Genomic DNA, 25,598 nt, shown 5'->3' with positions numbered 1-25,598 from the left:
TTCTCCTTCCACTATGTTCAAAGAAGCAAGCTCAGGTCATCCGACTTGCCGGCAAAGCACCCTTGCCCAACAACGAGCCATCTTGTCGACCCGAGTGAATGACTCCGAAACCTCTGTCCTCAACACCGCAGCCGTTCTCTCCCTGTGCAGCTCAGAGGTGTCTGCGGGAGCTGCAAGAATTCCCAGCTTCTGGGAGTCAGAAACAAGGAAAGTCTGAGAAACTGTCACAGTCGAGAGGAACCCGAGGAGACAAAACATATTCCGGGTGGGAACCCGGGACAGGAAACCGGAGCAAAGGAAATGCGAATTTTTATTAATTAGGAAAAGAAAAAGAAGTACAGAACCAAAACGCCCTTATCACCCAAGGTGCTCCATGGACATCTGCCACCCTCCCACCCCCCACTTCCTCAGCCAGTCACAAAACAGATGCCGACTGAGTTTGCTGTGATTGACGTCTGCCCTCAATCCTTTCGTTCCCTCTCACAGCTCATTTCTGGGATGGGTGTCCACGAAGATCTGGCTGGAGCATGCTGCTCATGGCACAAGTGTTGAGTGCTTGGTGTTGAGAACACATGATTCCCACCGAACCTTGTGCCACCAGAGCCCTGGCAGTGGTCATAGGCGGGTGTCTCATCCTGATAGGCTTAATGGAGGTGATGGCTCCCTCCTGTGAAGCCATTGTGTTTGGTGAGTGAGGATCATGCTCAGTACCTGGAAGAGGATGCCTACCCTGGGAGGCTAATGTAGTTTCAAAGGTGGCCATGCTGGGACCTCTGAGAACTTCTGTCTCTGACTTGTCTTCTAAGATGAGCTCTCACACGTCCTCACTCTCCCTGGCAGCCCCTGAACCCGCCGCCCTTTGCTGAGCCACCAAAGCCATAACTCAGACTTTTAGCTCCTTATACACGGACAGTTTATCTCTCTTGGCCTCAGGTGTCATTTTTTGTTGACATAGCACACCTCTGTGTGTGTGTGTGTGTGTGTGTGTGTGTGTGTGTGTGTGCGCGCGTGCGTACTACGGAAAGGTGTTCAGATCAATCAAGACGGCAGACCCCGACATCAACCTCCCAGGGCCAGTGCGAAACCGCAGAAGAGAAACTAGCCAGCAGCCCAAAGAGGGAGCATCTAGCCTCGTGCAGCTGTGCCTGGGGCTCCCCTTCTACCGAGCCTCCCCTTGAGTATTGGGGAGGGACGCTGAGGGAGGGGACGAAGAGGTTGGGAGTCAAGGAGAGGGAGAGGAAGGAAGAGACAGGGAGGAAGGAAGGGGGCAAGAGCGGGAAGGAGGAGCAGCAGACCCTGAGAACTTCAGAGGGAAAGCGGCCATAGCCACGACCAGTGCTGCTTTCTCCTGCACGACTGTAGATTTAGCATCACCCAGAAGCAGTCTGGGCGCACTCCTGTGGGTGGGGAGATTTACAAGTGCTGAGGGTTCTTTGCTGGGGAGTTATAGCGGCTCTGCCCTGTGTGGTCAGGGGACTAGTAGAGCAATTTAAAACACACCATAGACCTTTCTGGACACCTTCCTGAGGAATCAAGTTGCGGCTGTCAAGTCCAACGGAAGCAGGGGATGAGAGCAGACTGGCTGGCAGATTCTTCTTGAACACAACTCAAGCAGAGACTCTGGGATCGTCTTGGCATCAACTCAGTCATGGTCCAGGAGACCTGGATTTCTAGTAACAGGTGTGTGGTTTTAAAATTCTTAGTGATATAAGCAACACCCAATTGCATTCTCCTTATGAAGATGGAATAGAAGCAAAGAATTACAGTCCCATGCATGCCATTGCAGAGCCTTCCCTGCTTGGGAAATAGCTGTGTCCACCGGAGGGCTTTTCCAGAACTTCCAACACATTCCTACCGTGCATATAAGTGTGTGGGGGGAACAAGTGTTCCCTAGATTGGTGAGCTCATCACCTCCCCTTTTTCTCCTCCTCTGTCCCCCTCCCCCTTCCCTTCTTTACCTCTCCTCCACCCTGTACCTCACTTAAGTTTTTCTTTTCCTTTCTCTACCCTAAAAACTTCATGTTGGTGTCTGTTTTGTGATTTGCATAAAGGCATCATAGTGTCTGTGTTACCTGTGCCTTGCTATTTTCAGTCATCATTGAGTGTTGGTTTGCTCACCTCTGGGAAGAAGACAGAGACAGAGACACAGAGTCAGAGACAGAGGAGAGAGGCAGAGAGAGAGAGAGAGAGAGAGAGAGAGAGAGAGAGAGAGAGAGAGAGAGAGAGAGAGAGGTTAACTAAATGACATCCATGAGAGGAGGATTGTGTGAGAAAAGTATCACACAGATTGCCCACAGCCTGGTGGAGTCCAGAGTCAACCTGGCCTTATGTAGGAGTGCTTGCCTCCTTGGGAAGAAATCGCTAGATGTTCGTATGCCAGCCACCTTCAGCCTTTGACTGGGAACTCCCAGGAAGAACACAGCCACAAAGTGGGACAGAATAGTGATATCACAAAGCTCTAAAGCAAGGGACACCAGCTCCCTGCACTTCTGATGGCTGAGTGGCATGTGGCCATGGCTGGCTCCTGGGTCTCAGGATCCCTTTATGTGACATGCATGTTTTTCTTAGTGAAGTGCGCTCCTACTCGCAGAATGGAGTTGTTACGATGGATTGGCCGTTCTCTTCCCAGTGGGTGTGGCTACTGCTTCCCTCTTTGCTTTATGAGTAGTGTGGTCACCGTCAATCCCTTCCCGGAGGACATGCAGCTTGTTTCCCTCTTCCTGTCATGACGGAGTGTGACTCTCATCACACTTGTAGACCTCAGTTTCTTCCTTCCCTAGGACGCATATGATAAGGAATTCTGACTGCAAAGATTCTCATTATGAATTCACATGCACTAGGCAAACCACACTCAAGGGGCAATATGCCAATATGCATACACACACACACACACACCACAGCCGCAGAAGTATAAGAAGCTGACATCTCTTGCTTCGGGGCTTTTTGAAGTCACTACCTTGTTCTAGTTGCAACAGTACTTTTCCTGGGAGTCCCCTAGTCAAATATTGGAGGCGGTTGGCAAACGGATGTCTACCTATTTCTACCCAATGCAGCAGGCACTTCCAAAGGCCATGTTAGCTCTGAGCTTCCTATACCCTGGAGGTCTGGGTGGATGAGGGTTCTCTGTCCTTCAGGTCACAGCCTTCCTCTGCTGGGCCTCTCACTCTGTTCCGCCATGTTTCAGTTCTTGATATCCATGACTGCGTTCTCAGAAGACCCTGTTACCCTGGCATCACCTAGGCCTTTGTCTACCTGCCTTTTAACCAGCTAAAGAGGCAAATGTAGAGTTTATGCAGAGAGATTCCGGGGACAATCATACTTGGGCATCAGGACCCCTCACTAGCTCACATGTTTCAACATGTGGTCCCCTAGGAGGGCCAAGCTAGCCTAGGATTTCAAGTCCTCTTTCATTTTTCTCTATCCTCATGCACACGCCTTTAACAAATCACCAGTCCTTGTCTGGTCATCGGTCTTTGGACAGCATCTTCACAGGCACACAAGGCCCTATCTACAAGGCCTCTGATGCCCTAGGTAACCATCCCATTGGCCTGTGGTTACTTTCTCTTCCATGCTTTGGGTTACTTCAGGGAAGCACAGCCCTCCAGTCGATGCTTGACTGGTGAGGGACTCTGTTTCCTTGGAAACCCAGGCCGAAGAGGAAGACCAAGAAGCTAGGCAGGCCCATCTAAAGAGAGCTCTGCCTGGGGTGGGGGGCAGGGGGCTGTGTCTTCTTTTGAGGTAGAGTGGCACTGTCTTTGGGCCTCTGCCAGCAGGAGTTCTCGCAGCCCTCTCTTCCTTTGATGTGGTCATTGTCCCCCATCTCAAAATTAGATGCTCATTAGGAGTTCAGGGATGTGTCTTTCAAGCTTCTGATGAATAGCTTCCTTTATGAATTCAAATGAAGGCCAGCGTCCTGTCCTTGGCTCTCCCAAGGAGCATGGCAGAAAAGTGGCTTTTCCTGAAGGTTCTTTGCTTGCCTAGCTCTGCTTTGACAAGGTTCATGCCTTGAATGTATTTCCAATTGGGCCAGGCAGTGAGAGAAATGAGAGAGGTATACCTTTCGTTTGAGTACCAGAAGCCTCTTAAATACTCACAACCCCAAGTGGGAAGTCCTGCCCTGTGTCCCTGCAGCCCACAAGCGTGGGTGGGAAACCCTGCCCTGTGTCCCTGCAGCTGCCCACAAGCCTGGGTGGGAAGCCCTGCAGATACCTATCCTGGGTGGGAAACCCTGCAGATACCGGCCACATTTCCCATGTAGTTTGCTAGTTGCCTATGAACTTGACTAGGTGATGCTAGCAAAAGCCTCTGGGTATGAAACAGTCATGGAACCTCGGTGAGGTGGTGAATCTGTGCCCACTTGGCAACAGAGCCACAGCCTGAGTGAGAACATGAGGATGCAATTTGGACATGCAAGAAAACAGGTCACCCTTCCTGCTCATAGGCTGTATTTTTTTTAAATTAAAAAGAAAAGTCAGCACAAATCTCCTGCAGCCCCTCAGGAAGTGTGGGAGACAACAGTGATAAATCCAGGACAGGGTCCCTAGTGATTAAACAAAGCATGCCTAACCCTCTGGCCCCTTAGCTGTCCTGCACCAACTCTGGTCCCATCTCCACATTTGTAGAATGGTGGTGGAGGAATGGGGAGATGGCTCAGTCAGCAAAGTGCTTGCCATGAAAGCAAGAGGACCTGAGTTTGATCTCCGGAATACACTTAAAAAAAAAAAAGTCAAGTGTGGTGATTGCGCTTAAATCCTAGCACTGAGGAGGTAGACCAGATGGTCCCCCAAGGCTTGCTGTTCAACCAGCCTAGCCTCATTGGTGGGTTATGGACAGTGAAGATTCTGTCTCAAAACAAACAAGCAAAACAAAACAAAACAAAAAAGACCATGGATGTCACCTAAGGAACATTGTGCTGGCTAGATTCACATCAACTTGACACAAGCTAGCATGGTCAGAGAGGAGGTATCCTCAATTGCAAAAAATGCCTCATTCGACTTCAGGCAGGCCTGCAGGGCATTCTCTTAATTAGTCATTGATGGGGGAGGGCCTCTCCCATTGTGGGTGGGTGGATCCAATCCCGGGCTGGTGGTCCTGGGTTCTATAAGAAACCAGGTTAAGCACACCATAGGAAGCAAGCCAGTAAGCAGCTCCCTCCACGACTTCTGCATCAGCTCCTGCCTCCAGGTTCCTGCCTTGTTTGAGCTCCTGTCCCGACTCCCTTCGACCATGATGAGCAGAGATGTGGGAGCATAAATCAAATAGGCCCTTTCCTCCCTGAGTTGCTTTGGTCATGGTGATTTGTCACGGCATTAGTGACCCTCAGACAAACATCGTCCTATGGCCTTTGGATGCACACACATGAACACCACACACACACACACACACACACTCACACACACGTACACACACACATACACACTCACACAAATGGTGGGGACTGCTTCTCCCTTCTCCACCCGTATCTGGCCTCCTGGGTAATCCTCCAATACGTTTTGCTCCTGGTCTGCTCCGTCCCTGTGGCCCTCCACTCCTGGCTCCTGATGGATGCTGGCACCATCCCAGAGCCACTGTTGACTCTCTCTGCCTCCTGAGAAGCCTCTCATCCATCTAGGCTCCCTGATCTCTGATGTCCCCAATACACCCTGTATTCTGTTCTTCCTGGTTGAGGACCCCAACAACGAACCCTCATCGCAGTTTTACTTTTACCCCATCTTCAGGGGGTGGAAGTGGGGGTTTATGTCCCGACTGGTCCCACAACCACTTTGCCCCAAATAAACACAGTTACATATTAATTATTAAACTGCTGGCCAATGTCTAGGGCTTCTTATTGGCCAGCTCTGTCTTAATTATTAACCCATAACTATTAATCTATGTATTTTCACATGATCTTGGCTTACTGAAGAATGCCCGAACCTGTTACTCCTTTGGCGGCTACATGGCATCTGTTCCTGGTGGCCTCTCTCTCCTTCCTCTCAATCCAGCATTCTCCTTGTCTGGTAGGCCCGCCTATGCTTCCTGCCTGGCTATTGGCCAATCAGTGTTTTATTCATCAACCAATAAGAGAAACATAGATATAGAGGGACATCCCCATCAAGGGGGGCATTAATTCTCCCCCTGGACAGCATGCCCAACTCCACAGCCTGCAGCCTGAAGAGCCTGTCTGCTGTCTCCAGTCTTCTGCTGGCTTGTGAGGGTCTCACAGCAATCCTGCCTGTGCCCATAGGACATCAGCATGAGCATTGTGTTCAGTTCTTTCTACTTTTCCAGCACAGCTGACCCAGATATGCACGATCTCTCTACATCACAGAAGTCCCCAGCACGAGTTCCCCCACTGTTCCTCCCTTTACTGAAGGCCTTATGTGTACTGGCTCCTCCCCCTTCCTTCATCACCTGTCTCCCGTCTAGGAAAACCAGGCCTAACGCTAGACACCAGCTTTCCCAGGAAGTCGCCCCTGGGTCTCCTCCTCATGACCAGCCAAGGGTTAGGATCCCTCCTGCGTTACCGTACAACCCTGATCTGCCTCCACACTCCTGCACAGGGATGGCTCTGTCTCTTGCTAGGAGCTCCTTGAAGGTAGAAAGCATTTTCTTTTACATTTTATTTAGTGTGTGTGTGTGTGTGTGTGTGTGTGTGTGTGTGTGTATGTGTGTGTGTGTGTGTGTACATGTCACAGTACATGTGTGGAGGGCAGAGGACAATTCCAACCCAGGGTTCAAACTTAGAACATCAGGCTTGGTGGCAGGTGTCTGTGCGCTTTGGTATCCCTCATCGTTGGCAGGGGCCTGGCGCTCGCTGATGGAAGCACACTGTCTTTATACCGCTACCCCACCCACCTACGCCCTGAGTCCTTTTCCTCCCCGCTTCCCTGGGCCGATCGTTCATTCCTGTCTGTGCTCGGTCTTCCAACTCCGGCGGACACTTGTTCTGTCGTTATCAACCATCTAACGTCTCCACAGGTGCTGTTGGTCACACACTTGCTGTAGTACCAGCATTTTACCAGGCACTTTTAAGCCACACACCCTAGTTCAGTCCTCGCAGCCCTGCGAAGGTCGTGTTATGGCCTGAGTCTGATAACTATTTCAAGGAGAGGTGTCCAACCTTCCGATCTTCCCACATGACACTGTCGGGCCACCAGCATGCCGTGTTGAGTCATAGCTATCCCTGGGGTATTTGTGGCCCAAAGGCACAGGTGGGACATGCCCTTCCTGAAAGAATAGCACTTCCCAGACCCTGGGCCAGCTCCACCCAATGCCACTTACGTTTATTTCATCAGGTTTGCGACATCACTCCCTGCGCTCTCTGACCTCCGTCTCCTGCTTCCCTCCCTGGCATTCAGTCCTGACAACAGGAGCTCCAATGACATCATCAGTGACCTCAGTAGACTCCTACAAGGACTCTTCCTGGCTTATCTGCTCAGTGTCACAGCTGTCTCAGACACTAGTGGCCACTCCTCCCTGTGGCCACTTTCCAGGCATTGTGTTCCTGAGGCTTTGTTCTTAACTCTCTCCTCTCTTGATCCATGCCCTGTCCCCAAGAATCTCTGCTTTACCTTAACTTAAAGACCCCACTGGTGCCTCAGTTTCTCCCCACACTCAGGAGCTATATGGCCAGGGCCTCTTTGTTCACCTCAGTGGCTTCCACAGATGTCAGGTCATCCCTCAGGCTTTATTGTTCTATCCAGATCTGTCCCAACATCCCCTTCCCTCTTGAAATGGGCCAGGGACACTGTCACCTGCTCGGTGCCCCAAGTGAAAACATCTTCAGAAGTGTTGTTCTTCAACAGATGAGTGGATAAGGGAAATTCAGTACATTCACACAATGAAGTTTTATATTGCCATCAAGAGGAAAAACAAAATCATGACATTTGTACGCAAAGAGATACAAAATCATTGTGTTAGGTGACATAAGACAGACTTGGAAGGACAAACACCACCTGTTTTCTCTCACATGTGGAACCTAAATTAAAATTACATGTGTGCATTTTTAAAAAATTTACATTCACTGAATTCCTCTATGTATGCATTTTTTAAAGATCATATCATTTGTGTTTGTACACAACAGAGCACCTGTGGAGGTCAGAGGACCACTTGCAGGCGTCAGCGCTCTCCTTCGGCTTTGGGGATTCTGGTCAAATTCAGGCATGATGGCAATCACCTATCCCCACTGGGTCATATCACTAGCCTCTGTGTGTGTGTGTGTGTGTGTGTGTGTGTGTGTGTGTGTGTGTGTGTGTGTGTGTGTGTGTGTGATGTGCCTGTAGGCCACAGAACCAGCAAGGAGACCACGTGATGTGAGGGAGAGGTCTTGGAGGAGGTGGGACACAGCAAAGGTGACAAGACACACACAGGATGAAAGGGTTGTTGGGACTGAGTGTGGAGAGAGGGTGAGTGAGCTGGAGAGGGGAAAGGGTAGGGTGGGGAGGGAAGTAAGTGAGACCAAATCACAGCGCACATGCCCACAGAGGGGCCGTAGTGGGGCCGTGGCTGTGTACACGGACCTAAAAAGTTAATGTAAGGGACGGTTGTGACACATAATGAAAGATTGGCTTCTTCTTTTCTGCTTTCATTTCAATATATACACTCATTACCAAGACAGGTGGTCACCCAAACCTAATCTCCCTCCTGCTTGTCTTACTTCTTCTCCGCCACTTTCGGTGGGGTTTCCACAGTTGGTTAGGATGGTCCCTAACACACACACACACACACACACACACACACACACACACACACGTGCATGGGGGCGGGCAGGGGAGGGGGGCCTATCTGTACTCAAATCTCCAAGTCACAAGGCAACAGGGAGTGAACCCGGGAGTCCTGCTCACAGGTCACCTAACCAGAGAGAACTAGGCGCTAACAAAGGAGTGGACTGTCGGCGATGGATGTGAGTGTAACAGAGTGACAGCTGTGGCCCTGCCTGCAAAAACTCCGAACCTACCTCCTCCATTCCCCGAGGGACCTGTCATTCCAGCCGCTCCTCCTTTAGCCCTGTGCTAGGCAAAACAGCAAACAGGGTTTTGTTTTGCAGTCAGAGAGGAAGTTCACACTTTACCAGACAGCAGCCCTGAGTCTGGACACAGACATGCTTGCTCAACCCCGTGGAGTTTAAAGAGCCAAATGGGAACAATGACCGAGAAAACAGGGTGGCGGTGGAGTGAACCCAGGCCAAGGCACCAGTGCCTCCTGCTCTCAGGCAGAGCTGGAAAAGTAGCAATTTGCTCTGGCAAGGCCAGGGGACGGAATGTTAACACAGACAGCTGCCTGCTCCGTCCGTAACCGTCTGGCCCGGAAGGCGCCGTGACAGCGGTAAGGTCACAGAAGCTTGCATCTGGCGTGGGTCTTCAAAGGGCCGTCTTGTGGGAAATCTCTGCTCTCCGCTTGAAAATCTCATTTTATGTCTGTAGTTACGTTACATTACACAAGTGATACCTGGATACGTTGTTGGTGCAAAACGGTCAGGAGACAGACACGCGCCCCTTCTCTGCAGCAACTGAGCATCCTGGCAGCCCGGCCCCCTGCTTGTCAGCAGTCACCCAAGACAGTGCCTGTGCTGGCAGACTGACCTCTGACCTCTTCACACACGGTGTGGTCACGGGAGACAGAACGCTCCCCAACTCCCTCTTCCCGGTGACTACAGCGTTGGAGAGGCAGAGGACAAAGGCTACTCAGCGTCCTCATTTGCTTGTCTCCCAGATAGCTCGGTCTTCCTGAGTCGCCACAGCCTCCCACACTGCCCCACCCTCCCCTCTAACGCCTCTCCTGGCACTTCCTCATGGAGTCATCCTGTAGCTCCTGCTGTTTCTCCTCCTCTTTCCCTTCAAACCCGCACATCAGTTATGGCACCTTTCCTGATCACCACACTACTTTCATTTTAGTTCACCCTCATCTCCCCCCGGAAAACACTGGTAACCTACATAACGGTCTTACCGCATCATTCTTGCCTCTTTGGCAGTCAGGATAATTTGCACTCTGACTCACAGAAAGGTCCTGTCTGAAACCCAACACAGCGTTACTGATATGGACGGAGCCTCCCTGGGAACCTCCCTGCTGTCTCTTCTCCCTCTATAGGTTGTTCCTGTCCTTAATTTGTGATTGTTATCTTTACCCCTTATCTTGTACCTTTATACCACACACACGCACACACACACACACACACACACTTTTAAAGGGGGAAGAGGAAAAGTTAGCTGAGAACACCAGTGTCCATCACCCCCTGCTTTCTGACTGAGGTGCAGTGTGACCAGACACATCATATTCTCAGCACTATGATCCCTATCACAATGTACTGCACCCCCAAACTGTGAGCCAAAATAAACCATTGCATCCATACACCGCTTTTGTTGGGGATTTGATCAAGCGGATGCACAGGGGTGGTGTGACACACACACGCACACGCACGCATGTTGAACACGCAAATATGTCCTTTTGCTTTCTATGCATTACAGCTCTCTGTACAAACCGCATGGCCGGTTTGGCCTGACTTTGCATGACTTGGGGTTCCCAAGGTTAGACCATTGTCAAACCTCATCTCGTCATTTTGCCTGACGTTTTCTGTGTGACGCCTGTGGTTGTCCTGGGTGGCTGTGGTGTGCTCTTCCCACTGGCCCTGACACGGCTGCGTCTGCACCTGTAATTGTCATCGGTTGGACGGGGCCTCCGAGCCTCACTTGGGTTTGGCCTCATTCTGGCCTCCCTGGCCTTTTCCTTTGCTCCTCCCACGGCCTTCTCTCTCTGACATTATATGAACTTGTGTTCATGTTAGCGTAAATTACTACATTTTTAAATAACTGGGCAAGGCATAGGTAAATAAATACATAAACAGCACTTCCTAGAGAAAAGAGGGGAGAACGATGCCACATGGCCTGGTGGCAAACTTTTTTTTTGCATCTGGAATTTTCTGCAACAACTGGCCGGGTCACCTTGGAGTATCACAGAGGCTAATCTGATGTTTTAATAACATTTTAGGATTAACTGCATTATTCAAAACTGCTTTAAAGGATGGAGGGCCATAAAGCAGCTGCTCAAACACCGTATCTCACCGAGTCATCATAAAGACATCCCCACCCTCCATGCGCACGGGGTGACGGGAGGAACAGGGATGCAGAACGCTGCTCTTGGGATTCATATTTAGGTTGTAACATTTTTAAAGTCATCTCTCTGAAGCCATTAGCTACTTCAAAGGACTTGGCTTTGATCTTCAAGGAGTAAAAGGCACCACATTGTGCTGGACCAGAAGACAGCATCTCCATGAGATGACAGAGACTATAATAATAGGTTTTTGACAGGACAGCGGCCAATACTGGAGGGAGACTGGGATTCTTATCTCTGTGCTGCTTCAAGAAGAGGCTGGGCCAGAGGGCTCTCCTCAGGGACAGGAGGAACTCGCCCACAGCCATGTTTGGGCAAACATGGAATTTTGAGCTGAACCGGGTGCTTTGCAATTCCATCCAGCCTCTGTCCTTCAGCGAGGGATTCCTACTCTGTGTCTGTGAACCCTCTGCCTTAGGCTTCTCTTGGGTCATAGGCGCGTGTGCACAGCTCTTACATAGAGGCTCCAGCAGTGCTAAGGAACCAATATTACCAGGATTGCACACATGAACACACATGTACATACACCACATGTGAACAAGCACATGATAAATAAATACAATATGGGCTGGACGTAAGCCTAGGGTCCCTAGCGCCAGTGTAAAAAGCCAGGAGCAGCAGCTCGTGTCTGTCTGTGACCCAGTGCTGGGGTGGTGGAGTCAGGAGGCACCCAGGATACACCTGCTCTGCTAAATCTTTTGTAAGACTCTGTCTAAAAGAATGAAGTGGAGAGTGACGCAGGAAGACAAACCATGTTGACCTTGGCCACATGCACACACACACACACACACACACGCACGCACGCATACACACATACACTTGCGCACACACACATGCACACGCACACATGCACACACATACACTTGCACACACACATACACATATACACACATACACATGCACACACTTGCACACACACACACGCACATACACATACACACACATACACATACACACACATACACATGCATACACACACATGCACACACTGATAAATAAATAAATATTCAAAGACACCAGGGTAAAAAGTGTTTGGGAATTGGTGGGTGAGCATCTTGTCTTTCTTGTGCCAGAGTTGACACAAAGCTACAGTACGGTCGAACCTTTGGACATTGCTACAAAACTGTCATCTATGAGGCTCACCTATCATGTAAACAGACAGATAATGCTTCAGGTTCACCATTTTGTCATGGGCTGCTCTCATAGCCATCCTTGGCTGGCCACAGGCTGGACAGGGCTGAACGATTGGTTCTCCAGAAAGTCCCCGCAGAACTTAGTTCTAGAAGCCAAAAGGAGCTGCCTCTCCTTCTGTCTCACGTCCTTAACCCCACCCACTCTGAATCCTGGGCTTGCCTCCCAGCTAGAACCCTTGTCTAACTGTCTGCTTCCAGAAGGATCAACACCTGTGTAAACTCCTGTGAACATGCTTGCTTTTGTAACGGTTTGTCTTAGTCATTGTTGTATTACTGCAAAGAGACACTGTGACCAACTCAACTTTTTTTGTTTGTTTGTTTGTTTTTGAGACAGGCTTTCTCCATGTAGCCCTGGCTGTCCTGGAACTCACTCTGTAGATCAGGCTGACCCCAAACTCAGAAATCCGCCTAGCTCTGTCTCCCAAGTGCTAGGATTAAAGGCGTGGCCACCACCGCCAGACTTAAATCCTAGGTAGATGCTCTTTTGTTGTTGTTGTTGTTTTCAACTCAACTCATAAAATAAAGCATTTAATTGGGAGCTCACTTACAGTTTCAAAGGCTTAATCCATTATCATCTCCTCAGAGAGCATGGCAGCAGGCGGGAAGACAGGATACTGGAGGACTAGCTGAGAGCTACATCCTGATCTGCAGGCAGAGAGAGAGAGGGGTGGCCTGGAATGGGCTTTTGAAACCTCAGAGCCCACACCCAGTGACAGACACACATCCTCCAGCAAGGCCACGCCCACTCCGGCAAGGCCACACCTCCTAACCTTTATAATCCTTTCAAACAGTGTTACTCCCTCATGACTCCTCAGCATTCGAATACAAGAGACAATCTCACTCAAACCACCACATTGCTGTCACCTCCCCAGGGAAATTGGCCCCTGGCTACAGGAAGACCGTCCTCCGTTAATATCCGTAGATGGGAAGCTTGGTAAAATTAATCGGGTGTCTACTTATATAATATTTGATATGTGGAGGCTCTGGCATGGTAGCCAGTGGGCCCTTCTCTCTGGGGGCAAAGGCAGGACACTCAAGAAACTGCCATGAAATGTCATCAGTGTGGTCCCCTGTGGAGAAAGGAGCCAGTGTTGCTTGGAATGTCACCCAGGGGAAGGGCATGTGACTTCCCAAGGGCAACCTCCTTATCTCCCTTTATTCTACTTGGAATTCTTTTCTTTCCATTTTTTTAAAAGTCTATTTTTGCTGTCTGAGTTTGTTTTACATACATATATATATTTATGTATGTATATACATACATATATTCATGTGGTGTGATATATGCATGCCACATGCATGCCAAAAGAGGGCGTCAGATCCCTGGAACTGTTCCAGGTGGTTGTGAGTCACCATGTGTGTGCTGGGATCCAACCTGGAGTCCTCTGCAAGAACAGTGGTGGAGGTGCTGGTAACCTCTGAGTCATCTCTCCAGACAGAGTCTGTGTTGTCAATAAAGACAGCCACCGGCTAAGCAGGTTTGAGGACTCTGAGTGTCGCCACCCACTTAGGCTCTCGGCCTTTCTCTTGAATGAGTCAGTGGGAGGAACTGAGCACGACTGATCCGTTCTGGCATCTTAGATGTTAACTGGAGTGGCATTCACCAGAAAAGAGCAGAGCGGCCCGGCGTCTGAGGCACTAGACGCCCCACTGCTGCCAACACAGTCCATTTTAGCTTCCGTATTCACCATTGAGTATGTACCTTACCCTTCACAGATCTGAATTCTGGCTGTCCTGTTTGGAAGGCAATGCTGATACTCACGAGTTTGGATTCCATATCCTATCTTTCCTTCTTACACAAACAGCCAGTGACGGTCAGCTCTTACTATAACCCGTCTCCTTGTTCACCATGTTCCGAGGGAGCAGGGGCCACAGATTTTATCATCCTCTGTGTTCTCAGACACACAGACAGTGCTTGAGGGGGGCATGGGTTGAGTTTGTTGACTTCCCTCAAGGTTACCAGCCATGTGCAGAGGGGATCAGAGTCCTTGAAGGGAGGGAAGAACTTTCTGGGTCTGAGGAAGCCACAGTCTAAAGTGTGGCATGCAGATGTCCCTGCCCTTAGTAGTAGTTTATTCCTGTGGCATTTTGTGTGCGAAGAGAAGCCATGGAAAACAGGGGGATGCCCTCTTAGTTCACGACTGCATCTGCTCTACACATTGGACCCCGATGCTAGGAGTCTGAGCAGTTCTTGTGCTGGGAGGAGGAGGGCCACAGCCCATGGGCTCAGCACCCTCCTGCCCCCTCTCCAGCCTGGTTCAACACTGGGAATGCTGGGCGGACAGCGGCAGTCTGCTGGGCACAGAGTTGATGGGGGCGGCAACCATTTAGGTTGACCCCCCCATACCATCTCTTTGGGGAGGTTGGGCAGAGCCAGCCTGGGATGGGTCAGTCAGGAAGCAGGAATTGTTGCTCCAGGATCCGGGGAGGCTTGTCTTTCATTTGGATCAATGAGAAGATGGGCGTGGTTGACGGAGCTTGAAGGACGGGGCAGATGCCCAGGTGTGTGTTGGCCCTGCCATGTTCTCATCAAATGCTACCCTCGAGTTCCAGCGGCCCGGGTTTGGGGAGGGGGAACCTAGGGGCAGGCAGCTGCTTCTCTGAAACTAGATCTTGTGGGCACGGACACAGCTCAGCATGTCCTGAAGACAGCTGGCTGTAAATTCTAGGCTGTGAGTCCCTGGGGCAGACAGGTAAGAGTGTTCCTAGATGAAAGAGTCATAGGCAGATGAGACACGGGGTATAAATGCAGCTGGTGCCCTGTTCTCTACATATTTGTTCATCCGTTACCTTCACAAGCACCTACAGCCTCGTTCCTGGCCCAGCAGAGCTTCACCTGGCAAGCCTGCAGGCCCTGAGGCCCACCCAACCCTGCTAAAGCACAGTCCACCTTAAATGCAGAGCTGAAGCTCAGTCCACCTTAACTGCAGAGATGAAGCTCAGTCCACCTTAACTGCAGAGATGAAGCTCAGTCCACCTTAAATGCAGAGATGAAGCTCAGTCCACCTTAACTGCAGAGCTTTAGGGGCTCTCAAGCTCTCAGGGGCTCTCAGGCTCTCAAAGGGCTGATCAATAGGAGAGCTTCTACACCCTGGGTAGGGCTGCCCACAGGGATGCTGGGAGGGAGCACCTAGCAGGATCAGTCCCCACTGTGAGCTGATTGGTGGAGACCCGTGAACCTCCTACAGGCACCACCTCTTAGAAAGCCACACAGATGGTGTTCCTTTCAGGGTTGTCTCACATCTGCCAGGTCAGGACTCCTGTGACAACAGGCCATGCATTGAAAACACCGCCAGAAAGATTGGCGATCAGAGGAGTCACTTTCCTTGGAGTCATGAGGGGCAGTGAGGAGTCACCGTCCCTTCCCTGGTGGCCTCCCTGGACCTTGAAGGGGTGAAAACATCCTTTTTCTGAAGGGACTCTTCCAGAATCATCCTCTCCCCCAGGAACGCAAAATAGCAACTGCCCAAAAGTGGTGCCAACCAGGATGCGGGTACCACGGCGACCACGACGACCATGACAACCCTCCCAATATGGAGCTCTGAGAGCTCTGCCAGCCTCCCCACGCACCTGCCTCCTGGATGAAGAGACTGACACCTCGCTGCTGCTGGAGGAGGATTCTCAGCTGCCCAAGAAGCCCCAAGTTCTGCTTTCCCAGCCCTCTCTTTTCATGAATTCAGTCAAAAAGCTATTTCTGGAGTACCTCCCCGGTTTTGGCATGTGTATATGGTGTGCATGTGGGTTGTAGGTGTGTTTGCATGTGTGGCAGCCCGTGTATGTGCACATACGTGTTGGGGGGCAGAGGGTGATCACCTTGTTAGGAATAGAGCATGTGGGGGACATTGGCCGATTCCTTGGCAGGCGAGGGAGACCGAGGCGGAGGGACAAACACTCCAGACAGACAGAGCTTAAGAGAGAAGTTTTATTAGAAAGGGGAGGGAGGGGGAAGGAAAGAGAAAAGAGACGCAGAGACAGAGAGAGGACAGAAGAGAAGAGAGAGACAGGAAAAGTCCTGTCTGCCCCAGGGGAACCGCGGGAAAGAGTAAGTGGGTGGGGTCTGTCTTTTAAGGGGGTCCTTTGCACCTGGTGCTACCAGGAACCCTGGGCTGACCAGGGCACTGCCTGAGTGCATTCTGCCAGGTGACAGGGGCAGCCCAGCATAATGTCTGAATCCTTACACACTTTCCTCGCTGAGGTATCAGGGTGTCTTGCTGAACCCCAGAGATCCCCGACTCAGCTGGTCTAGCCACCCAGCTTGTCCCCAAGGACAACCTGTTCCTGCCTGCTCAGCTCCGGATTACAGCTGCTACACCACTTGGATTTCACATGACTCCTGGGATCTGAACTCATGGTTTCACAGCAAGCCCTTTATCCACTGAGCTATGTCCCAAGGCCCTGAGCATCTTCTTCATGTCTGAAAAGAAGGAGAGAGAGGAGTGAGGAAGATCTTCTCTTCTCTCTCTACCCAGTTGCTAGTTCCAACCTCCGGAAAGCACGGGTCGATAAAGAGAAAACACCCGTGGGAAGAGCTCCGAGGCCCCGCCCCCTGAGGCTTACCCTCAACTTCTTGGCTCCGTAAAGCCTACTGTCCTCCCAGTGACAAATGCTAATTTTCCCAGCATGCCTCTCTTGGGTCCGACCACTGCTAGCCCCTGAATCAGGCACCCTAATATTTCATTCCATGTCTGGGACGCACAGGACTGAGCCCATCACCCATCTAGAAAGTCTATGGGAGCCACACGGGATTTTTTTTTTTGATGGTGGCCCACGCATCTTGAAGCCGAGGGTCACGTGTAGTACCGCCTGGGGTGACCCTCCCTTCCCCCTGGGAATCCTGCTCACCCAGCTTGCTCCGCTCTGCAGAAGTACCCCCGTGAAGCCACCTCCTCAGTCTGAGGCATTGTTCAACAAAGGACCCAGGAAATGCTCGCTGTGCCTTTTGTCTCCCCAGAGGGACTTCAGACTGCAGTTGCTGTTTGAATAACCTTTGAATAACCTGTTTTGTTGACAGAGGACCTATCGCCACGAAGTGCACACCCTCAAGGACCAGCGCCCAAACAGAAATCGAGAGATTCTCGGACAGGAGGAGGCGCCACACTAGATGACGCCCTAGGTCAGGGATGCGCAGAGCCCTCGAGCAGTGCTGGTATCCTCGGATGCAAGAATCCTCCAAGCCGCACCGCACCGGTAGGTTTAGGCTGGGACACCACCCACCACCATGCCCTTCCTGCTGCCTGGCAGAACCCACTCACCGTGGGCAGATCAGAGGCTCACTCGTGGTTCCAACCCCTGTTCTCTTGGAAGCCTTCATTCAGAGTTCCTGGGAGCCTCGGGGCCCCGTCATCTCTAATCTGACAGGCTGCTCGTCCCCACTGCCCTGGCTGAGGGTTCTAGATGGAACATGTACCTCCTCTGATAAACTCCCACGGTAAAAGGAACTCGGGAGTGAAGGCTTGGGGGCGGGGCAGTGACAAGTTCAACCCAGAGTGTCTCTGGGATGGGAATGGTAGAGTGTTTGCCTAACGTGAAGTCACAGGCTCCATCCCCAGCATCCCAGAAACAGTAGCTGACACACACCTGAGATCCCAGTGCCGTGGAGGAGGTGGAGGCAGAGGCGGAGGCGGAAGGATCGATGTTAAAGATCATCCTCAGCTACATACAGAGTGTGAGTCTAGCCTGGAGTCCACCAGAAGGTTTTATTTACTTATTATGTCTACAGCATTGTCTGCATGTACGCCTGCAGGCCAGAGGAGGGCGCCAGATCTCATTATAGATGGTTGTGAGCCACCGTGTGGTTGCTGGGAATTGGACTCAGGACCTGTGGAAGAGCAGCCAGTGCTCTTAACCTCTGAGCCATCTCTCCAGCCCCAGAACCTGTCTCAAATAACAAAGAGGGTTAAAGAGAAAGGTCTGTCTGTCTGTCTCTCTCTCTCTCTCACACACACACACACAGAGCGAGCAAGAGAGAGCGCTTTGTGAAGGGAGGGAGGCTTGGGAGTGTGCCCCCCCCAGATTACATAATAAAAGTCCGCTGCAGGAGGAACTCTCCAGTAGTGTAGCTCCCAGGAACTTTTGAGAAACTGGGAGGGGCTTTTCCACTGCCTAAGTGTCCCCATCCCCCTGTGAGCTACCCTCACCCATGTTTCTGCAAGTGACTCTAGTAAACTCATTGCCCACCAGGCCGGGCTTAGAAGGGATGGCTTTGCTGGTCTAACTGCTGTGTCTGGGGTGAAAAGGCGCTTAGTGTGTCTCCCAGGAAAAGTCACACATGCTGTGTCACCAGAGAAGCAGCTGAAAGACAAACCTTGGAACCACCGGAACCCCTCATGGGTGCCTTCCTGGCTCCTTCACCTCACCCCAACAGGACATGAAGACAGCAGAGCTCTCTCTGGAAGTCTTGCCAGTCTGGTATATTGTGTTTCCCCTTTTCCTTTCTTAAAAAATGTGTTTTGCTTCTTATTTATTTGGGGGGAGAAGCATGTGATGTCACAGCTCACACATGGTGGTCAGAGGACAACTTACGAGGGCCAGCGCTTCTCTCCCACCGTGTGGGTCCTGGGGATTGAACTCAGGTCTCAGGGTCGGCAGCGAGCACCTTTAAGCACTGAGCTATCTTACCAGCCCTTCCCCCGTTCTCATTGGCTTCCATTAGCACTGACATCGCTGCTTCTAAACAGTTAGGGCTTTTTTTTTCTTAAGTTAAAAGACATTAAGCAGTAAAATCTGACACGTTAGAAAAATTCCATTCCTGAGATACTAATTGTTGAGTCTCCAAGAATCGTAGGTAGGTCAAGATGTAGCCTCAATCCAAACACAACACAAACGCTATCAGAGCCAAAGCCACTGGCTACCACTGGGGGAGAGGAAGTGGGTGGAAATTTCCAGGGATTCCCTTGGTGAATCCTGCAGCGGCATTGCCTGGAGGAGACTGACCCCAAGAATAGCAGGTGCAGCTGGCCCCAGGCTGGAAGGCACTGTGCACCTGTTCCTCACCCCAGGCCGGGAGGGGCTCTGCCGGACACTGTCCTCTCTCTCTTGTCTACTTTCTGGATCACCAGAAATGGGCGGCACATTCCCAATCTTCCCTCCCACCTTGTTCAAGCAAATTGCTGACCACCTTCACTGCCCCCCTTCCCTGATGATGGCCAAGGACGCTTTGGGCTCCTTTTCTGTGACTGTCACCCTTGCTGAATACTCTAAAAAAATCCAGAAAGAGAGCTGCTGCCGTGAGAGCCCACCAATTAAAGGCTGCCTAGTCGGGGCCTCTGAGGGCACTGTCACCAGAGACTCTCCGCAGAGAGGAAGATGGGACGGAGCAGCCCTCCAGGGGCGTCCCTCCCATCACGTCTGACACCCTGGGCATGATCGTTAATAAATGAAGAGGCAATGGCCGAGGTCAGTTACCAGTCAATACACTTAGCGCTGACATGTGGGGTGGGGCTCCGAATGTGAGTGCTGCTTAACAAGCTTTTCTGGAAAGTAGAAAGAGATTGGGTTAGGTCTGAACGTGGTGTTAGAAGTAAATGACATTGTATGTGTGTACCACACAGGCATATGTGCGTGTGCACACACACACGGGGTGGGGGAGGGGAGAAGTGGATAGAAAGAGAGAGGGGGGAGACACAGATACTGACAGAGGTAAAATGGGGGGGGAGGCAGAGAGAGAGAGAGAGACCTGAAGAGAATTAAGAAGTCAAAACTAACCACAAGCGAGCAAAGATGGTCGTCCTTTTCATGACAACAGCAATGCTTCTTCTGTGGGCTTAGAGATGTCACAAGACACCGTTCTGTCTTTTGCATGCAGGTGGGCCTGGCCAGTCTTGCTTTGACGAGAGTGTGGAATTATTTGCTGTACAAAATGAGCCCTGATGTTTGGACCTAGCGTTTCCGACTCTATCCTCGTGTGAAGCTTGTTCAGACCTTCATTCTGTGTTTCACTTTTCAAACGATAGTGGATAAATCACAGGAGATACCCAGTGCCTCACCAGCTGGCTATTGGGCGGGGAATGTCACCCAACTGCCTGCTAAAATAAATACTCTGAGCATATTTTGTCCAGATTGAGCTGTGCTGTTTGGTGATGTAGGTGGATTCAATTAATTTTCAGCTTATGAACTGGAGAAATAGCTCAGCAATTAGAGGGGGCTGCTCTTGCAGAGGATCTGAGTTCAGTTCCCAGCACCCATATCTAGCAGCTCACAACCACCTGTACATCCAACTCCTGAGGACCTGATGCCCTCTTCTGGTCACTCCAGGCTCTGCACATATACATGGCGTATAGGGACATACAAGTGTAAACATAAAATTAAAATAAATATTTAGGAATAAAATCTCAATTTACAATATTTGCAAAGAATGAAGTATGGGTTGTTTGGAATGTGGCCTGTTGTATAAGTCAAAGAGCATCTTCAATAGTAATAGATGATTGAAATTAAAAGCAGCATTTTAAATACCAAATACCAAATATAAAGTATTTTAGGTACCAATTAAACAGAAAAAATATCCGGAATATGTATCCTAAAGACTACACAACACTGATGAAATGAAGAATCCTAAGTAAATAGATACATGGTGTTCATAAACTGAGGTGACTGGATTTTAATTTACACAATAATTCTCTCCATATTGATCTGTGCATTCAGTGCAATTCCAGCTGACAAGATATATTTTAAATGTAAAGACACTAGAAAAGCCAAAATGATTTTGCAAAATAACAAGGTGGTCAACTTACCCACCAAATGCAATGCTATGCTAGATTCGCCCTGTCACTGCGACAAAACACTCTGACCAACACAGCTCACTGGAGGAAAGGGTTAATTTCAACTTCCAGGTCACAGTTCATCACTGAAGGAGGTCAGGGCAGGATCTCTAACAGGCGCTTGAAGCAGAGACCATGGAGGAGCACTGCGCACTGCCTCCCTCACAGACTTTAGCTTTCTTTTTCTTTCTTTCTGTTTTTCGAGACAGGGTTTCTCTGTATTGTTTGGAGCTTGTCCTGGAGCTCTCTCTGTAGACCAGGCTAGCCTCCAACTCAGAGATCTGCCTGCCTCTGCCTCCCGAGTGCTGGGACTAAAGGCGTGCGCCACCAACGCCCGGCCTCTAGCTTTCTTATAGAGCCGAGGACCACTGCCTAGGATCCAGTGCCGCCAGAGTGGGCGGGGCCCTTCTGCCTCAATTAACAATCAAAGCAATCACTCACACACATGTCCACAGGCCAGTCTGGTCTGGGCAGCCCCTCAACTGAGACTCCCTTCTTAGGTAACTTCATGGTACATCAAGTTGACAGCTGCAGCTAACCAGACAGATAGTGATGATGAACCCACTGTGTGTATGTGTGTGTGTGTGTGTGTGTGTGTGTGTGAGCATGAAGAAGATCAGTGGAACGGAAGAGGACATTCAGAAATACATCCAAATGTGGTCACCAACAGGTAGTCTTCTCAATAAAGGATGCTGCTCCTTCGGACATGATAAAGTCCATGATCCATGCCTCTCACCGTAGATGAAGGAATTCAGAATAGATCACTGATCTCAACTAAACTCACCTAAAACTTCTAGAAAAAAAAGCAGGACCGTTAACTGCACGTGAGTGGATCTATTCCTGGACATTTTGGGGGAGAGTGGGGCACGTGGTCCAGACAAATACTTCTTAAACCCAAACCCACCAAAGAAAACAATACAGGTCTGGGAAGATGGACCTTGTTTTGCTCTTATGGAGAACCTGAGTTCTCCTGGGGCACCTGCACACATGCACTTTCCTACACACAAATGTGTGTGTGTGTGTGTGTGTGTGTGTGTGCATGTAATTAAAACACAGAAACCTTGCATGTTGAATGGGTGACAAACGGATAAGGGACAGGACACGGCACATTGAACTGTAACAGGCAATGTTAACACCCACTGAGCAAGCACGCTGCTTGCATTTTGCCAACTTACGCAAACTACAGTGGCTTGAGGAGAGGGGACCTAGCTTGTGGAACCACCTCCATTAGGTTCTGCCTGTGGTATGTCTGGGAGGCATACGGTTGGGCTGACTATCCTCTGCGGTGTGAGCCAATCTAGTCAATTCTCCATACGTGTGTGTGTGTGTGTGTGTGTGTGTGTGCCTGCGCGCGCACGCGTGTGATTATTAAACATATTAAACGTAACATATGACACATATTTAAGCTCACACTATTGGTTCTGTTCTAGAGAACTTTCTCTAAGACAATACTTTCTCCCCCCCCCCCCCACTTGATTCTTCACTCCTGGGATTATATCTTAGACGAGGCAATTTTGCTTGCATCTGGGTCTTGGGGGATTTCTTCTGTGAGAGACGACAACTTGATTCTTCCTTGAGAAGGTGCTGGCTCTCAAGGATCTGGTGAGGGTCTCCATGTAAAAGCTTCCTCTTCTGTGGTCATCGATCATGGGGCCTTGGCAAGTTTAATGTCTGCTGCAGTGATAAAATACTCAGAATGAAAGTAACTTCAAGGCAATTGTTTCTTCTTGTAACTTCAGATCACAGTCCACCAGTGTGAGGACGTCAAGGCAGGAACTACGGCGAGCCAATGGCATCGCATCCACAGCCAAGAACATGAAATGAGTGCACGTGTGCTCACTTGCTTGTATGTGCCCAGCCCAGTTTCTCTACTTTTATAGAGTTCGAAACTCTCTGTCTAGGGAATGGTACCTCCCCCGGTGGGCTGAGTTTCCCCACACAAATTAACTTGAGATAGTCTCCTACAGACGCACTCAGAGGCCAACCAAATGTGGACAATCCCTCATCGAGACTGTCTTCCCAGGTGGCCCTCCACGGTGCTAAGATGATGAAGCTAACACTCGCAGGGCTGTAGAGGAGGGAAACAGCTGTCCAGGCGCATGAGCAACCAGAGTTTGGAGGGACAGCGTACAGGCAGGTCTGGCGGATGCCACCGGGCTCTTAATCACCGCTGTCGCAAGAATGCCTGCTCTGTTTACACTGGGGGTTAGTGTTCCTCACCATCCCTGCCCTGAATTAGACAAGGGCTGTGTGGGATTCCCAGAGGTAGACTCTCCCAGGCCCACAGTCCTTGTGCGGAGATTGAAATTTCACATTGGAATCCGCAGCTTGTGAGCAACTGCCGCATAAGTTGGATATTAATAATTTGTGCCCCTTCTACGACCACAAAAGAGGCCTGAGAAATTGCTGCTTAGGTTGTGAATTTTAGAACATGGCGGGTCAATTTATCTTCTAGAGTTACTTGGTCAAAGCAGCTGCTGTTTGCAACAGGGAAGATAAGACTTTTCATAACCCAGACAGAGCAGGCCCGGCTCCAAAGACACAACACGAGTTTGCAGCATCTGTGGGTCTGCTGATTTGGGATCTTACCTTCCCAGACGCTGCAGGATTGGTTTAATATGGGCTGTGGAGACCCTCCGTCAGCAGGGCGATGCAAGGTCAGCGTGGTCAAGAAGACACTGTGAACCTTTGCAGGGGCACTTACCATCTGCCGCGGCTTGGGGAGAGGCGGGTCAGAGGTTGTCTACTAGAAGTGGGCTGGTCCCAGCTGAATGGGATGTCACCAAGTCACCTGCCAGGCCAGCCCCACATTGCATTGAGATAGTTTTTCTAAGATATAGCCCATGGACCGAGTAATGGACACCATTAACCGTGTAGCTTGATACAGGAGACTGTGAGGACCCAGGGCAGCCGTCACGGGTGTGGGTAGGTGGCAGGCTCTTGTCGCATATGTTTGGTTTACCTGTGGGCTGCAGAAATGCCTTGTCCTGAAGAGCTGACTTGAAGGGGAAACTGTGTGGTCGCAGGAGATCACTTCTGTGACATCAGCCACACCTTACCCAGATGTGTGCCACCTGATAGCATCCTCAGAGTTTGGAATGGTTTCTGCAACGTGTAGAATGTGTTGCCAGAGTTTTGGTCACAGATCCACAGAATGATTCCCTGTGGAAAGCTGACACAAATCCGTGCCTGCGTGTCAGCCGCTGTGGCTTGAGCAGGCCCTTTCTCTCTCTCTCATCCACATGCTGGAAACAACCTCAGAATCAGCCAGGGTAGCAGATGGGGGTCTCTGAGAGGCTATTAGCTCTCCTGGACTCTACACACACGCACACGCACACGCATACACACACGTAGCTTCAGCTAACTTTCTCCACTCCTTACAGTCAGGGTGCACAGTGGGCTGGGTCTTCCCACATCCATTAACATTGTCAGGACACGCCCTCCCTCCCCAGGCCAACCTGATCTAGACAATCCCTCCTTGAGAGGCTCCTCGCAGGTGAGTCTAGATTATGTCAAATTGACACTCAGTTGTCACAAAGGTTCTCGGCAGTTGCAGTCCAGCTTCCAATGTTGTGAGACAAATAGACTTCTGTTGTTTTATAAGTTACCCAGTCTGTAGTGTTCTGTTATAGCTGCAGAATAATGGGCTAAGGCATCCTTCTAGTTAGTCCGAGAAAGGCCATTAAGTTCCCCGTAAAGCATGGTACCCAGCCTTCCCAATGCTGTGCCTTTAATACAGTCATGTTATTGTGACCCCCGACTGTGAAGTTATTTCGTTGCTACAGTCTGTCTCCTCAGCTGGTTCATACCTCCCAAAATGATGGTGGCCATGGATGACACAAGCACCCCAGATGTCTGGCAGAGGCCCCAGGGGTGAGTCCCCGTCCTGAGGACTGAGGAGGAGGAACGGGGACATCACAACAGATTTTGGTTACTCACAGCTGGGCTTCTCGGCTTTCCCACTTGACACCCTGTCACCTGAGAAACGTTTACATGGCCCCGAGCGTGTAGGTATATAAAATAGGAATGTCAAACACCTGCCAACAATGTCATAGACCCATTTCAAAAGAATTCTTTAGCACATGTGTAATACTACCACTTATTAAAGATGGAGGCCAATTTGCACACTAACAAAATGGATGGGCTTGTTTATTTTCACATAGGAATTAAGTCATGGCTGAATCTAGACTCTGCGGGATGTAGTGATTCTCAGTGTCCCTCAGAGCTGATCAATATTTTGATTTTATGACTGTCAAGGCCAAGAATGCTGGTTCACATAACCCCATACTACGAAGTGTTTGAAGCATGCTTAGGGTCATTTCAGAAACTGTTGGAAATTAAGTCATAATCTCAAGACAAAGTTCACTTAATGATTTTTTTTTTTTACAGAATCAAGTCAGCAAGCTCAAATCTGAACAGAAAATTTCAAAGTCAAACATTTCAACATGACCCAACCCAAAGGTAGAAGACCAAGTTGATACGTGCCGAGGAACAATGGCAGTAGATTAAGAGTCTTTGTCTTTGTGTAGTTAAACCGTGTGTCTCTGTAAGAGCAGAAAACTTTGTG

At 50.1% G+C, this 25,598-nt stretch overlaps 2 long non-coding RNA genes across 3 annotated transcripts; one reads left to right on the top strand and one right to left on the bottom strand.

Moving 5' to 3' along the window:
* Positions 1-292: 292 nt before the first annotated feature.
* Positions 293-12,921, bottom strand: LOC110343163. Its single transcript, XR_005874877.1, has 2 exons — positions 12,827-12,921; positions 293-2,776 (listed from the first exon to the last, which is right to left on the bottom strand). It is a non-coding gene; the product is annotated as an uncharacterized LOC110343163 (long non-coding RNA).
* LOC121137580 lies at positions 9,044-20,322 on the top strand. 2 transcript variants are annotated; one of them, XR_005874876.1, is made up of 5 exons: positions 9,044-9,303; positions 17,287-17,462; positions 17,580-17,703; positions 17,812-19,670; positions 20,080-20,322. It is a non-coding gene; the product is annotated as an uncharacterized LOC121137580 (long non-coding RNA). The 2 variants fall into 2 exon arrangements; XR_005874875.1 differs by having other exon boundaries at positions 17,580-19,670.
* Positions 20,323-25,598: the final 5,276 nt, after the last annotated feature.

The sequence above is a fragment of the Mesocricetus auratus genome, unplaced genomic scaffold (genome assembly GCF_017639785.1).
Source record: "Mesocricetus auratus isolate SY011 unplaced genomic scaffold, BCM_Maur_2.0 Super-Scaffold_100691, whole genome shotgun sequence".
Taxonomy (NCBI): domain Eukaryota; kingdom Metazoa; phylum Chordata; class Mammalia; order Rodentia; family Cricetidae; genus Mesocricetus; species Mesocricetus auratus.
The sequence above is the reverse complement of the archived record's forward strand: the minus strand, read 5'-3'. Positions and strand labels throughout refer to the sequence as shown.